The following is a 16,468-nucleotide window of genomic DNA, read 5'->3' as shown; positions in this document are numbered from 1 at the left end:
CAAATGCGGACAACAGGTGTCAAGCCGTGTGTTGCCTTTGTCAAGCTGTAATAAGTAGGGGTAAGGACGTTAACCACCTCGGAACATCCTCCCTTATACGTCACCTGCAGCGCATTCATCATAAGTCAGTGACAAGTTCAAAAACTTTGGGCGACAGCGGAAGCAGTCCACTGACCAGTAAATCCCTTCCTCTTGTAACCAAGCTCCTGCAAACCACACCACCAACTCCCTCAGTGTCAATTTCCTCCTTACCCAGGAAAGCCAATAGTCCTGCAGGCCATGTCACTGGCAAGTCTGACGAGTCCTCTCCTGCCAGGGATTCCTCCGATGCATCCTTGAGTGTAACGCCTACTGCTGCTGGCGCTGCTGTTGTTGCTGCTGGGAGTCGATCGTCATCCCAGAGGGGAAGTCGGAAGACCAATTGTACTACTTCCAGTAAGCAATTGACTGTACAACAGTCCTTTGCGAGGAAGATGAAATATCACAGCAGTCATCCTGCTGCAAAGCGGATAACTGAGGCCTTGGCAGCCTGGGCGGTGAAAAACGTGGTTCCGGTATCCATCGTTAATTCAGAGCCAACTAGAGACTTGATTGAGGTACTGTGTCCCCGGTACCAAATACCATCTAGGTTCCATTTCTCTAGGCAGGCGATACCGAAAATGTACACAGACCTCAGAAAAAGACTCACCAGTGTTTTAAAAAATGCAGTTGTACCCAATGACCACTTAACTACGGACATGTGGACAAGTGGAGCAGGGCAGACTCAGGACTATATGACTGTGACAGCCCACTGGGTAGATGTATTGCCTCCCGCTGCAAGAACAGCAGCGGCGGCACCAGTAGCAGCATCTCGCAAATGCCAACTCGTTCCTAGGCAGGCTACGCTTTGTATCACCGCTTTCCAGAATACGCACACAGCTGAAAACCTCTTACGGCAACTGAGGAAGATCATCGCAGAATGGCTTACCCCAATTGTACTCTCCTGGGGATTTGTGACATCGGACAACGCCAGCAATATTGTGCGTGCATTACATCTGGGCAAATTCCTGCACGTCCCATGTTTTGCACATACCTTGAATTTGGTGGTGCAGAATTATTTAAAAAACGACAGGGGCGTGCAAGAGATGCTGTCGGTAGCCCGAAGAATTGCGGGCCACTTTCGCCGTTCAGGCACCGCATACAGAAGACTGGAGCACCACCAAAAATACCTGAACCTGCCCTGCCATCATCTGAAGCAAGAGGTGGTAATGAGGTGGAATTCAACCCTCTATATGCTTCAGAGGATGGAGGAGCAACAAAAGGCCATTCAAGCCTATACATCTGGCCACGATATAGGCAAAGGAGGTGGAATGCACCTGTCTCAAGCGCAGTGGAGAATGATTTCAACGTTGTGCAAGGTTCTGCAACCTTTTGAACTTGCCACACGTGAAGTCAGTTCAGACACTGCCAGCCTGAGTCAGGTCATTCCCCTCATCAGGCTTTTGCAGAAGAAGCTGGAGACATTAAAGGAGGAGCTAAAACAGAGCGATTCCGCTAGGCATGTGGGACTTGTGGATGGAGCCCTTAATTCGCTTAACCAGGATTCACAGGTGGTCAATCTGTTGAAATCAGAGCACTACATTTTGGCCACCGTGCTCGATCCTAGATTTAAAACCTACATTGTATCTCTCTTTCCGGCAGACACAAGTCTGCAGGGGTTCAAAGACCTGCTGGTGAGAAAATTGTCAAGTCAAGCGGAACGTGACCCGTCAACAGCTCCTCCTACACATTCTCCCGCAACTGGGGGTGCGAGGAAAAGGTTAAGAATTCCGAGCCCACCCGCTGGCGGTGATGCAGGGCTGTCTGGAGCGAGTGCTGACATCTGGTCCGGACTGAAGGACCTGCCAACGATTACTGACATGTCGTCTACTGTCACTGCATATGATTCTGTCACCATTGAAAGAATGGTGGAGGATTATATGAGTGACCGCATCCAAGTAGGCACGTCAGACAGTCCGTACGTATACTGGCAGGAAAAAGAGGCAATTTGGAGGCCCTTGCAGAAACTGGCTTTATTCTACCTAAGTTGCCCTCCCTCCAGTGTGTACTCCGAAAGAGTGTTTAGTGCAGCCGCTCACCTTGTCAGCAATCGGCGTACGAGGTTACTTCCAGAAAATGTGGAGAAGATGATGTTCATTAAAATGAATTATAATCAATTCCTCCGTGGAGACATTCACCAGCAGCAATTGCCTCCAGAAAGTACACGGGGACCTGAGATGGTGGATTCCAGTGGGGACGAATTAATAATCTGTGAGGAGAGGGATGTACACAGTGAAAGGGGTGAGGAATCGGAGGATGATGATGAGGTGGACATCTTGCCTCTGTAGAGCCAGTTTGTTCAAGGAGAGATTGATTACTTCTTTTTTGGTGGGTGCCCAAACCAACCAGTCATTTCAGTCACAGTCATGTGGCAGACCCTGTCGCTGAAATGATGGGTTCGTTAAAGTGTGCATGTCCTGTTTATACAACATAAGGATGGGTGGGAGGGCCCAAGGACAATTCCATCTTGCACCTCTTTTTTCTTTCATTTTTCTTTGCATCATGTGCTGTTTGGGGACTATTTTTTTGAAGGGCCATCCTGTCTGACACTGCAGTGCCACTCCTAGATGGGCCAGGTGTTTGTGTCGGCCACTTGGGTCGCTGAGCTTAGTCACACAGCTACCTCATTGCGCCTCTTTTTTTTTTTTTGCATCATGTGCTGTTTGGGGACTATTTTTTTGAAGGGCCATCCTGTCTGACACTGCAGTGCCACTCCTAGATGGGCCAGGTGTTTGTGTCGGCCACTTGGGTCGCTGAGCTTAGTCACACAGCTACCTCATTGCGCCTCTTTTTTTCTTTGCATCATGTGCTGTTTGGGGACTATTTTTTTGAAGGGCCATCCTGTCTGACACTGCAGTGCCACTCCTAGATGGGCCAGGTGTTTGTGTCGGCCACTTGGGTCGCTGAGCATAGTCACACAGCTACCTCATTGCGCCTCTTTTTTTCTTTGCATCATGTGCTGTTTGGGGACTATTTTTTTGAAGGGCCATCCTGTCTGACACTGCAGTGCCACTCCTAGATGGGCCAGGTGTTTGTGTCGGCCACTTGGGTCGCTGAGCTTAGTCACACAGCTACCTCATTGCGCCTCTTTTTTCTTTGCATCATGTGCTGTTTGGGGACTATTTTTTTGAAGGGCCATCCTGTGTGACACTGCAGTGCCACTCCTAGATGGGCCAGGTGTTTGTGTCGGCCACTTGGGTCGCTGAGCTTAGTCACACAGCTACCTCATTGCGCCTCTTTTTTTCTTTGCATCATGTGCTGTTTGGGGACTATTTTTTTGAAAGGCCATCCTGTCTGACACTGCAGTGCCACTCCTAGATGGGCCAGGTGTTTGTGTCGGCCACTTGGGTCGCTGAGCTTAGTCACACAGCTACCTCATTGCGCCTCTTTTTTTCTTTGCATCATGTGCTGTTTGGGGACTATTTTTTTGAAGGGCCATCCTGTCTGACACTGCAGTGCCACTCCTAGATGGGCCAGGTGTTTGTGTCGGCCACTTGGGTTGCTGAGCTTAGTCACACAGCTACCTCATTGCGCCTCTTTTTTTCTTTGCATCATGTGCTGTTTGGGGACTATTTTTTTGAAGGGCCATCCTGTCTGACACTGCAGTGCCACTCCTACATGGGCCAGGTGTTTGTGTCGGCCACTTGGGTCGCTTAGCTTAGCCATCCAGCGACCTCGGTGCAAATTTTAGGACTAAAAATAATATTGTGAGGTATGAGGTGTTCAGAATAGACTGAAAATGAGTGGAAATTATGGTTATTGAGGTTAATAATACTTTGGGATCAAAATGATCCCCAAATTCTATGATTTAAGCTGTTTTTGAGGGTTTTTTGAAAAAAACACCCGAATCCAAAACACACCCGAATCCGACAAAAATTTTTCGGTGAGGTTTTGCCAAAACGCGTCCGAATCCAAAACACGGCCGCGGAACCGAACCCAAAACCAAAACACAAAACCCGAAAAATTTCCGGTGCACATCACTAGTAGGTACACATTACCGCCCCAATATACAATTGCTTGCACCAGCTTACTTACAGCGCTGTCTGGGACACTGTCTGCCAGGCAGCGCCCACAGAAGTACACATCCTCTTAGGCCTGGAGTGTATGTCAGCTGCTTTCTTGTCCCGCCGCTGCTTCCCCGTGTCGTGGTGTGAGTGATTGGACAGCGGATCCATCACTGGATCCGCAGTCCAATCACATCAGTCTCGTTGACAGGGACGTGCTTTAATGTGTGCTGAAAGCCCGTCCCTGTCAACGAGGCACTCACACTAATGCCGCTTTCTCCACTTTATTTAATGGGCTTTTACAGCCCAGTGCTTGGCGCCGCCCCCCGCTTTATCCCTATATCATTGTCAACGGGAGGCACTAGCTATCGGTGCCTCCCAAGCTAATTTTGATGTATTAAAATTATTTGAATAATATAAAGAAGATATTTATGACACAGAATATGTGTCATAAGTATCTTCTTTGTATTACTGCACTGCCTCCCCTGACTGCACGTCCCTGCTGGCCACCAATGATTATTCCTTTTTACCAACACTGCCCACCCTTTATGCTGCTCTACCCACGTTTATATAGGCCCCTGCCCAAAATGCTGCCCCACTCAAGCCCCAGCCAGCCGCGCCCTAAACGCCATTATACTGCGCCACTGGCCACCAATGACTACTATTCTTTTTTAACAACACTGCCCACCGTTTCTGCTGCTCTACCTATGATTATATAGGCCCCCTGCCCAAAATGCTGCACTACTGCAAGCCCCAGCCAGCCGTGCCCTAAACGCCATTATACCGCACCACTGCAACCCACATCCCACTGTTATGCTGCTGCACCCTGCACACCAATGTATTCTCACTACATATTTCAGATAACTCACACCAGTAACTAGAAAACAAACTTTATTTAACCAGAATAATGGAACTTTAACTAGAAAACAAACTTTATTTAACCTGAATAGTTTAACTTTTTTCATGTTTTTTCATTTTCCTTTTTTTGCATTCTGCAGATGTCCTATGAGAATGTGACTTTCTTTCTGGCTTCACTATAAATTGGAGGGTTCTGCGCACTGAGTGTCTTTATTCTATAGCTAGCCGGGGTGTGCTGCTCGTTCTGATGGGTGTTCCAACCCACCTATATGTAAATGGAGAAGCTTAGTGGATACCACAATAGAACTGCGCTCAACCCCTAAGGTGTGTGTGTTTAGCTAACAAATGCACATCAGATGTAATAAAGGATAATGTATGAACAGACCCAAATTTGAGATTGCACTTGGATATAGAAATCACAAAAATAACAATATGATGCGGATTAATTGTTGTGAGCCACTGTATTTATTGTATACTGGCCAATCTAAAGGTGTGTGGTTAATGCCCAGGGTGGGCGATATTGTCTCTTATAAAGTTCATGCAGGTGGGCGATATTGTCTCTTATAAAGTTCATGCAGGTTATAATACAGACTGCGGCGTCCCACACATCTGCTGTTGAAAAGTCTTTAGTAAAAAATAATAATAATAACAAATGCTGGTGTTGGTAAAAAATCTTTAAAACCTTCACGATGCCCTGAGCTTACGGTGGTGGCATAAGTGGGGTAAAAAAGGGGGTCTACGGACTGGTTTCCTCTCTCTGCCCCTGCCGCCTGTGGTGCGTCCTTGTTCAGACGCCCCCCGGGTGCAGGTCGGTCAGAGAGGTGGACCTGTCTAGCGGCGGGGAAAGGATTCAGATGCCGCTCTGCAGAGCGGCTAGCTGCGCCTCTCCCACCGCTTACAGAGAACTCACCTGTCGCCGGCTCCAGCCGCACGCCGCGCTCCATCACCGGCTTCCTCCGCTGTGTGGTATCCTAGCAGCGCTGCTGGCTTCCGGGTTGGTCCGGTCACGTGACCGGGTCTTTTCGACGTGGGAAAGAGTCTTCCTGATGAAGTCTTTGAATCTGTAGTGGTTCTTTCTTTGTAGTTCCTCCAACGCATTTCAACCTTTCGGCATTCCTCTGGGAGTGCTAGAAGTGTCTAGATTGACATGATTTATATGTTTCTGAGGGGGCCATACCAGTTCTGATTGGATGAAGGATTGTATCACTGATTGGGCCTCTGACCTGTCTATCAAACTAGACCTGTTCTGATTTTTATGTTTCTGAGTGGGCCATACCAGTTCTGATTGGATGAAGGATTGTATCACTGATTGAGCTTCTGACCTGTCTATCAAACCAGACCTGTTCTGATTGGATGAAGGATTGTGTCACTGATTGGGCCTCTGACCTGTCTATCAAACCATACCTGTTCTGATTTGTATGTTTCTGAGGGGGCCATACCAGTTCTGATTTGATGAAGGATTGTATCACTGATTGGGCCTCTGACCTGTCTATCAAACTAGACCTGTTCTGATTTGTATGTTTCTGAGTGGGCCATACCAGTTCTGATTGGATGAAGGATTGTATCACTGATTGAGCTTCTGACCTGTCTATCAAACCAGACCTGTTCTGATTGGATGAAGGATTGTGTCACTGATTGGGCCTCTGACCTGTCTATCAAACCATACCTGTTCTGATTTGTATGTTTCTGAGGGGGCCATACTAGTTCTGATTGGATGAAGGATTGTATCACTGATTGGGCCTCTGACCTGTCAATCAAACCAGACCTGTTCTGATTTGTATGTTTCTGAGTGGGCCATACCAGTTCTGATTGGATGAAGGATTGTATCACTGATTGGGCCTCTGACCTGTCTATCAAACCAGACCTGTTCTGATTGGATGAAGGATTGTGTCACTGATTTGGCCTCTGACCTGTCTATCAAAGTCAGTGTGTTATTTCTCTAAAGTGGTAGGGTCCTATTTCCAAAATTAGAGTATGATGTGACATAGCTGATCTAGTATAATGTTTAGGAGAGATATACAAATAATACAGATATCTTATTTATGTATTTGTTAAATCCATGTTTGTAATGCCTCTGCATCATTATATATTAGAAATAAGTACCCTATATTAATATTTGTAGTTCTCCTGCTGATGGTGTCTAAAATGAGGAAAAGAGGTGTGTACAGTATTCGGATGATGTTGTGCTACTGTTGTAGTATCTGACCTTATTGTCTTTAAGATTATTTGCAGATGACCGACCTGATCTCATTGTCAATATTGAGACCCCTAGGGGCTAGGGTCCCCATATTGACAATCATGCTCAATTCTTCTTTGTTGATTTTGTGAATAAAGTCCCCTCCTCTCCAGTTTCTTTTCACCTCTTTTAGCCCCGTGAATTTGAGTAATGTGGGATCTGAATGATGGTAGTCCCTAAAGTGTAAAGATAACGAGTGTTCTTCCGTCCCCTTCCTGATGTTCCGTACATGCTCGGCTATTATTGCTTTTACCGGTCTTATCGTCCTTCCTATATAGTGTTTTACGCACGGGCACTGTAATATGTATATGATGCCCTGGGTGTGGCATGTTAGCCTGTCCCTAATCCTAAATTCATAGTCCTTGCTCACAGATCTCATGTTGCATGTGGGTGCAGTGCTTTTTGCGCCCGTGGTTTTGCATCCTATACAAGTCCCACAGTGGAAGAAACCTCCTTTCTTGTGCGTCCCATCTATTGTGGTTTGTGTTTTGTTGGTTGGTGGTATGCAGCTGTGTACTAATTTTTGTTTTACATCGGGGGCTTTTCTGTATTCCACCTTTGGCTTTGGTGGTAAGATTTTGGCTAAGGTGTCGTCTTGTAGTAATATGGGCCAGTGTTTCTCAAGAATCTTCTTCACCTTGTTCGCTTGTTGTGAGAACTGTGTAATGAATAGAGGTTCTTCAGTGCTTGTTGCCTGTTCTGGTTTCTTGTATTCTAGAAGTGGTGCTCTATCGTTTTCTCTCACTGTGGTGAAAGCCTTTTGAACTAACTCTGGGTGGTATTTATTTTCTCTGAATCTATTGCTAAGTGTGGTCCCTTGTGTGTCATAGTCACTGATTCTGGAGCAGTTCCTCCTTAATCTCTTGAACTGGCCCATTGGTATACCTTTGAGCCAGGTGGGATGGTGCCCATTGGATGCCAAGATAAAGCTGTTGACATTCTTTCTGTCTTCATCAGCCTGTACTGTGAGGAGGAGTGTCTGTGGCTGACGTCCTCACTGGACTACAGCAACAAGCAGAAGAGGGAGGCTGCTTATACGCGCATGGTGGACAGGGCCGGTTCTACACCTTGCGGCGCCCAGTGCGAAAGTTTCCACTGGCGCCTCCCGCGACAAAACAGTTAGTTCGCAAAAAATAGGGTGTGGCTTCATAGGGGAGGGTCGTGGCCACAGTTATGCCTGCAGTAGCTGTGCCCCCAGATTGGCCCCAGTAGTTGTGCCCCCCTGTAGATTTCCCCCCAGTACTTGTGCCCCCAGTTAATTTGCCCCCAGTAGCTGGTCCCCCTGTAGTTGTGCCCCCTATAGCAGTGTCCCCTGTAGATCTGCCCCCTGTATATCTGCCCCTTGTAGCAGTGCCCACTGTAGCAGTGCCCCTGTAGTAGTGCCCCCAGTAGCTGTTCCCCCTGTAGCAGTGCCCCCTGTAGATCTGCCCCTTGTAGCTGTGCCCTCTGTAATAGTGCCCCCAGTATGTGCCCCCCTGTAGTAGTCCCCGAGTAGTAGTGCCCCCAGTATGTGCCCCCTGTAGTCGTGCCACTTTGAAACCCTAAAAAGAAAAAAAAACAATACTAACTGTACCAGCCTCGCTCCTGCTTACGGACCGGCCCGTAGCAGCGCCGCAGCGGTCCATAGCAACGTCTCTCCAATAGCAGTGCACCACTGACAATAGGGGTCAATTTTGAACTCTAGCGTCAGTCAGCGACGCCGGCTGCAGCGGGCGCACACGGTGCTCCCTGTAGCCGGGGAGTGGGGAAGATTAGTAGCGGCTCTTGCCACGGCGGCGCCCTCAGGGTAGCGGCGCCCCAGGCAAAAAGCCTTCTTGCCCGTGGCAAGAGCCGCTACTGATGGTGGAGTACTCCAAGCCCACCTTCTCTGCTGCCTCGGTGGCCTGGGTCCGAAAGAAGATCGCCAATCTACGGACAGTCTTTGTCAAAGAAAATCGCTAAGTGGAGGAGTCCAAGAGTTCCGGGGGCCGGTGCAGACAAGGTGTATGTGCCGCAGCTGTGGTACTTTAAAGATCTCAACTTCCTCCTGGAGAAAAGGACAGCTAAGGAGTCCATGGTGGTGATGGCCGAGTTCGAGGAGGGAAGTCTGGATGTGGAGGAGGCCGAAGGGGTAAGTTGCTTTTTAAATTGTTTTACCTAATATATCCCTCCTGCCATGCCACAGCTCCCTCCCCATTGAAAAAGGCATTATATTTTCCCGGACCTCTTTTGCCCTTGCAGTGCTGCATATAGTTGCTGCAGGTGGTCCCACCTAGCAAATTTGCGCTGTCACCACTGGCTGGTTGGGATCTTCCGGTCCTGCTGGCAGCAAAGGCATTTGCCTTATGGCCTTGCGATGGAGCATATTGTGTAGTATACAACATGCTGTTACTACACAGTCAATTTTGGCCAGCCTCATGTTAATGGGTTTGTGGAAGATCCTGAACTGGTTGCTGAGAATGCCAAATGCATTCTCAACAACCCTGCGGGCCCTAGAAAGGCTGTAGTTGAAAATGTGCCTATCGTGGTTTAGGACTCTTTGTGGGTAGGGCTTCATTATGTGTTTGTGCAGTGCGAAGGCCTCATCTGCCATGAACACAAATCCCAGGCCATTCTTTGTTTGCTCCACAGGCAGAGTTGGTGGTGATCCAAACTCCAAAAAACAAAGTGCTGAACTTGAATGTGTGTCAGCTATCCCAACTCAGAATGCTAGAATAATTTAATTGATTTGTTAATACTCCTCACCTTATTAAGGACTGCTGCTCTCAAATTATTGGGTTGTTGATTCCCAATATATTTATTGTAACAAAGAAAGAAACTGGATTGAAAGCGCTGTCCGAAATAAAGGATGATTAAAAATGTATTTATTTTCTATTACAGGTTGAGTATCCCATATCCAAGTATTCCGAAATACGGAATATTCCGAAATACGGACTTTTTTGAGTGAGAGTGACATAGTGAAATTTTTGTTTTCTGTGGCTCAATGTACGCAAACTTTGTTTAAAACACAAAGTTATTAAAAAATATTGGCCCTCATTCCGAGTTGTTCGCTCGCAAGCTGCTTTTAGCAGCTTTGCACACGCTAAGCCGCCGCCTACAGGGAGTTAATTTTAGCTTATCAAAATTGCGAACAAAAGATTAGCAAAATTGCGAATAGACACTTCTTAGCATTAGCAGTTTCTGAGTAGCTCCACACTTACTCGGCATCTGCGATCAGTTCAGTGCTTGTCGTTCCTGGTTTGACGTCACAAACACACCCAGCGTTCGCCCAGACACTCCTCCGTTTCTCCAGCCACTCCCGCGTTTTTCCCAGAAACGGTAGCGTTTTTTCACACACACCCATAAAACGGCCTGTTTCCGCCCAGAAACACCCACTTCCTGTCAATCACATTACGATCACCAGAACGAAGAAAAAACCTTGTAATGCCGTGAGTAAAATACCTAACTGCATAGCAAATTTACCGAGCGAACAACTCGGAATGACCACCATTGTATTAAATGACCTTCAGGCTGTGTGTATAAGGGTGGTCATTCCGAGTTGTTCGCTCTGTATTTTTTTCTCGCAACAGAGTGATTAGTCGCTAATGCGCATGCGCAATGTCCGCAGTGCGACTGCGCCAAGTAAATTTGCTATGCAGTTAGGTATTTTACTCACGGCATTACAAGGTTTTTTCTTCGTTCTGGTGATCGTAATGTGATTGACAGGAAGTGGGTGTTTCTGGGCGGAAACTGGCCGTTTTATGGGTGTGTGCGACAAAACGCTACCGTTTCTGGGAAAAACGCGGGAGTGGCTGAAGAAACGGGGGAGTGTCTGGGCGAACGCTGGGTGTGTTTGTGACGTCAAACCAGGAACGACAAGCACTGAACTGATCGCAGATGCCGAGTAAGTGTGGAGCTACTCAGAAACTGCTAAGAAGTGTCTATTCACAATTCTGCTAATCTTTCGTTCGCAATTTTGATAAGCTAAGATTTACTCCCAGTAGGCGGCGGCTTAGCGTGTGCAAAGCTGCTAAAAGCAGCTTGCGAGTGAACAACTCGGAATGACCACCAAGGTGTATATGAAACATAAATGAATTGTGTGAATGTACACACACTTTGTTTAATGCACAAACTTATTAAAAATATTGGATAAAATGACCTTCAGGCTGTGTGTATAAGGTGTATATGAGACATAAATGCATTCTGTGCTTAGACTTGGGTCCCATCACCATGATATCTCATTATGGTATGCAATTATTCCAAAATACGGAAAAATCCGATATCCAAAATACCTCTGGTCCCAAGCATTTTGGACAAGGGATACTCAACCTGTAATATAAACCATTAATATAAACACTTAATAAAAGTCTAAAACATGTTATACACAACTACAAAGCCTGTTTTCTTGGTGATCGTTATCACAGCTACCTCATGGTTACACTGGCAATTACTGTTTGATTGTTAATTGAAACAATATATCATTAGATAAGTAGTATAATTAATTCCACAGTGAACAATTCCCAATACTTAGTAAGCGAAATATAATGTTCAGCCTCCTAAATACCTTAGTACACTTATAGAACACTTATTTTCACAGCCCAAACATATCTAGAGGAAATGCATATGATTGATAAATGCTTTTTCACCTCCCTCTGGGACAGCGTTGTGATGTAATGTGTCCAAAGTGTCTCTGATGTACAACCAGGCTGAATTTATAACAGAAAGTTCAAGTCTCCTGCAAAAGCTTTTCAGCTAATTAGCTTCTGACGGGCGTCCCCGTCTATATGCAAATGATTATAGATGAAGATTCTTAGAGAATTTAACTATATTCACAGTAACTTGAATGTCCACTGCAGCTGTAGCATGGAAATAGCTTATCTCACCAGTGTTTGCGGCTATCGCATCTCCCGCCGGGCTCCGTCTCTGCCACACACAGCGCTCAGTGGCTCCACTGCTGATGTCGACGCTGTGTTCCTCCCGTTGGTGTGGGTTATATACAGGCGACTTGGAGCGCAAAGGTCCTCCGGCCAGTGATTCAGAGCTCCGTTGGCTGCTAGATGTTTGGCCCGTCACGGCGGGATAGCGCAAGTTCTCACCGGCACTGGGAGAGATGAAGTCGGCTTGTAGAGGCTTAAGTCCATATACAGGGGTATAAACTTAACGCGTTTCTCAGCCCTATTACCAGTGGCTGTTTCCTCCCCTTTCTCATCCACTGCTTTTATCCCCAAAAGGTGTAATAATCACCATCTCCATATGTGCATTAACCCTTTCACCATCAGGGGTTATAATTAGCAGTGTATATATATATACTCAGATATAAAATTATGTATAAAAATAATGTTATAAAATAAAATAAAATATAACATGCATTTAACTTATAATCATTACTAGCATAACGTTTTATCATTGGGCTATTTCTAAAAAAGAGCTGACACACAAAACATCATCTCGTCTCAAAACCTTCCATTTAAAATTCGGTGTTGGTTTCATATTTATTTTATTTTTATTATTTATTTAATAGATGTTATGAATTCACTAACTGAATATTTTATTATTTTTATTTCATTTTATTTGATTCTATTTCTTAACATCCCTATTCTATACTAAAGACTAATTACTAATTATAATATAATTTGCAATAAACCTTAGAACAGGGTGATATCATATCTCAGGAGCAAGACAGCTTGATATTGACATATAAATTCATATATACTAATCCTCTCCCCCTACAGATGATTATATTCAATAATGTTCGAAATATCATACAATCTCCCAACTCTAATCGTTAGTCTAACCTAGTACTCAAATAATAAAAAAAATTATATAATAAAATAAAAATAAAAATAAAAGTACAGACCGGACATATAACGGTACTACAAAGTACATAGCTCCCTAAATATTATTTAGCTCAATGGAGTCATTAAGGCCATGTGGCACCAATGTCCCCAACTTAAAAATCCAAAATGCCTCTTTCTTGCATAAGTCTCGATAGCGATCCCCCCTTCCCCCCCCCCCCTCATGGTCACCTTAACCTTTTCAATCGCCTTTACTATTAGATCATTTAGTCCCCCCTTCTCGCAGTTCAATATATGTCTTGGTAAGCTGTGGCTTTTAGATTTATTAACTATCCCTCTCCTATGTTCCAAAAACCTAACATTCAGACTGCGAATTGTGCGGCCTACATATTGAATTCCACAGCCACACGTGAGAACATAAATCACATAAGAGGACTGACAATTCATAAAGTCCTCCAAAGTGTGAGAAATCCCATCTGTATGTGAAATAACTACAGTATTCCTATGTTCTGCATATGGGCAGGTAATACATCCATTTCTTCCACACTTAAAGAACCCTTTTGGTTTTGGTGGCAACCAATTTAATGTAGTATTTTGACCCAAAGTGTCACCCAATTTCCTTTTTTGCAACATACTGGGGGCTAGTTTTTGTTTTAGGTTCATGGACTTCCTAAATACTACCTTCCTTTTTTCACTTAATAAGGGAGCTAGAAATTTATTGTATTCTAATAATAGCATGTTTTTCTCAATAATAATTTTAATTTGTAGTGCAGCCGAGTTAAATTTAGTTATAAAGGACAGAGAGCTAGTCCTTACACCCTCTTTGATTTTCTTGGGTGTCTTACTCTTTAAGAGTACTGCTCTATCTATCTTTTCAAAATCTTTGTGTGCTCTAAATAGCAGGTCATCCGGATATCCTTGTTCCACAAACGCCTTATGCATTAGGGCAGATTGTTTCTCGAAAACATCCTTTCGGGAACAGTTTCTCTTGAGTCGGAGAAACTGTCCCTTCGGGATGTTCTCTTTCCATCTTCTGTGATGGCAACTTTGATAATTTAAATATTTATTACAATCCACACTTTTAATGTAAGTTGATGTACGAATCCCACCTTCTACGACGCTGACCGCTATGTCCAAAAAATTTATATAATTATCACTAAATGTGCTCGTGAATCTTAACCCAAAATTATTCAAATTAAGGTGCTCAACAAAACTCGTGATGGACTCAAAATCCCCATCCCAAACTAAAAATAAATAATCTTTATACCTCCCATAGAGGACCAGGTTCGCACCGTATCCGACACCCCATATGAGGTGCTCCTCCAGAAGCCCTATATAGAGGTTTGTGAAACTCGTCATGAACCTGGTCCCCATGGCGGTCCCAAGTGTCTGTAAATAATACTGGGTGTCAAACAAAAACTTATTGTGAGTTAATATAAATTTAATAGCTGCCAATATGAACACCCGTGATGAATCAGACCATGCTAAGTCTTGGTTTAAATAATAATAAACAGCGGTTAGCCCCATAGAATGCGGTATATTCATATACAACGCCTCAACATCACATGTGAGGAGTTTATACGTACTCTTCCATTCCACACTTTCTAACTTCTGTAAAAAATGTGTGGTATCTTTAATGTGGGATTTCAAGGATATCACGTGTCCCTGCAATTGAGCATCAACATATGCTGACAAATTCGATGTCATGGAATTGATACCCAAAATTATCGGGAGTCCAGGGGGGCGCTCAAGGCACTTATGCACCTTTGGTAAATGATAGTAAATCGGAAAGAGCCGTTCATCTTTTGAAATGACATCCTGTTCAAGTGCTCCATCCAGCATAATTTTTAGTTCCTTCTGGAACTCAACCGTAGGATTAGTGGAGATTTTCTTATAACATTTTTCATTATTAAGTTGTCTCCAAGCTTCTTCTAAATAGTCCTGTGTATTCTGGATCACGAGTCCCCCTCCCCTTATCAGCTTGTTTGATAGCAATATCCCTATCACCCATGAGTTTCTTAAGTGCCTGTCTTTCTCGCCTGGATAAATTATCCCTTTTCCTAAAGGAACCTGGGTTCTGACACATATTCCTAAATTCCTCTAATGTGGATGCATAAAAGCTTTCCACAAAGGGACCTTGATATTGCAGAGGGTAAACATTGGATGGATTTTTGAATACCTTATTCTGTGTTGTATTAATATCATAGATTTTCTCTAATTTTAATTCCTCACTCTCTGACAGTAAGGATTCCAAAATGTCCAACGGAATCTGGTAATTTTTTTATCTAGGGTGACAGGGACACCATCTATCCCTTTCCTCTGAAGAGCCTTCATAGCAAAGTATCTTTTTCTACTGAGGGTTCTCACAAATTTATTGAGATCCACAAACAGATCAAAGATGTTTGGTTTCATAACCGGTGCAAAACTTAATCCCTTATTCAGTAGTGTTTATATTAATGGTCTATATTAATAGAAAATAAATACATTTTTTAATCATCCTTTATTTCGGACAGCGCTTTCAATCCAGTTTATTTCTTTGTTACAATAAATATATTGGGAATCAACAACCCAATAATTTGAGAGCACCAGTCCTTAATAAGGTGAGGAGTATTAACAAATCAATTAAATTGTTCTAGCATTCTGAGTTGGGATAGCTGACACACATTCAAGTTTAGCGCTTTGTTTTTTGGAGTTTGGATTGTTTTGTTGTTGATTAAAAGCAGCTTTGCTGGACATCATGCCAGGTCTCAGGTGTACGTCTGAAAGACTTGAAAGGAGGAATAACTATGTTAGTAATTTAATAACCACTAAAGATGATTTCTCTGTGGATGAAAATAATGATATGCATAAGCTATTTAATAAAATGGAGTCATTCTGTTTAGCAGAGACACGACATTGGTGGGATCAGGTAACCCTACAGAAGTATTTCAATAGGGACCTGATCCCTAGAGGGTTAAGAATATTCAAAAATTCCTCCTTTCAAAATGATGTTGGTTTTTTAAATACTTGGAATAGAACATTGGATGATTGTTCCAAATCATTGATGAAATTATTAATCAAATATCGGATGGAGAAAGTAACAGAAATTCAGGGAGAAATTGAGAAAATAGCAAATGAATTAAAGAAATTTGAAAAACAAACAGGTTATGAAGAAAGAGACTTGAAAATTAATAGGAGATTGGAGGATTTTGAGAAAAAATTAATATCAAAGAAAGATGACAAATTGGATAGAGATAGGACAGATTATGAGAGAGACAGAGTCCGGACATATAATAAAAGGCAGAGGTCTATATCTACAAAGAGGAATTTTAACACTCCCTCTAGACAGAGAAACCAGAGGTTTAATGAAACTCGTAGGGGTTATAACAACCAACCAGGGGGACAAAGGAGACAGTCTCCACCAAAGGGTGGTTATAGGAATACAATTAAGTATAGGAAAACCTCGTGGGGTGATTATGAACATACCAATAGGTATGAAAAATTAAAAGATATGGGAGTGCAGGAGTCATCAGATCACACATCTTATGATACCAAACAAT

The sequence above is a fragment of the Pseudophryne corroboree genome, chromosome 6, assembly GCF_028390025.1.
Source record: "Pseudophryne corroboree isolate aPseCor3 chromosome 6, aPseCor3.hap2, whole genome shotgun sequence".
NCBI classification, from domain to species: Eukaryota; Metazoa; Chordata; class Amphibia; order Anura; family Myobatrachidae; genus Pseudophryne; species Pseudophryne corroboree.
This window is presented reverse-complemented; position numbering follows the sequence as displayed.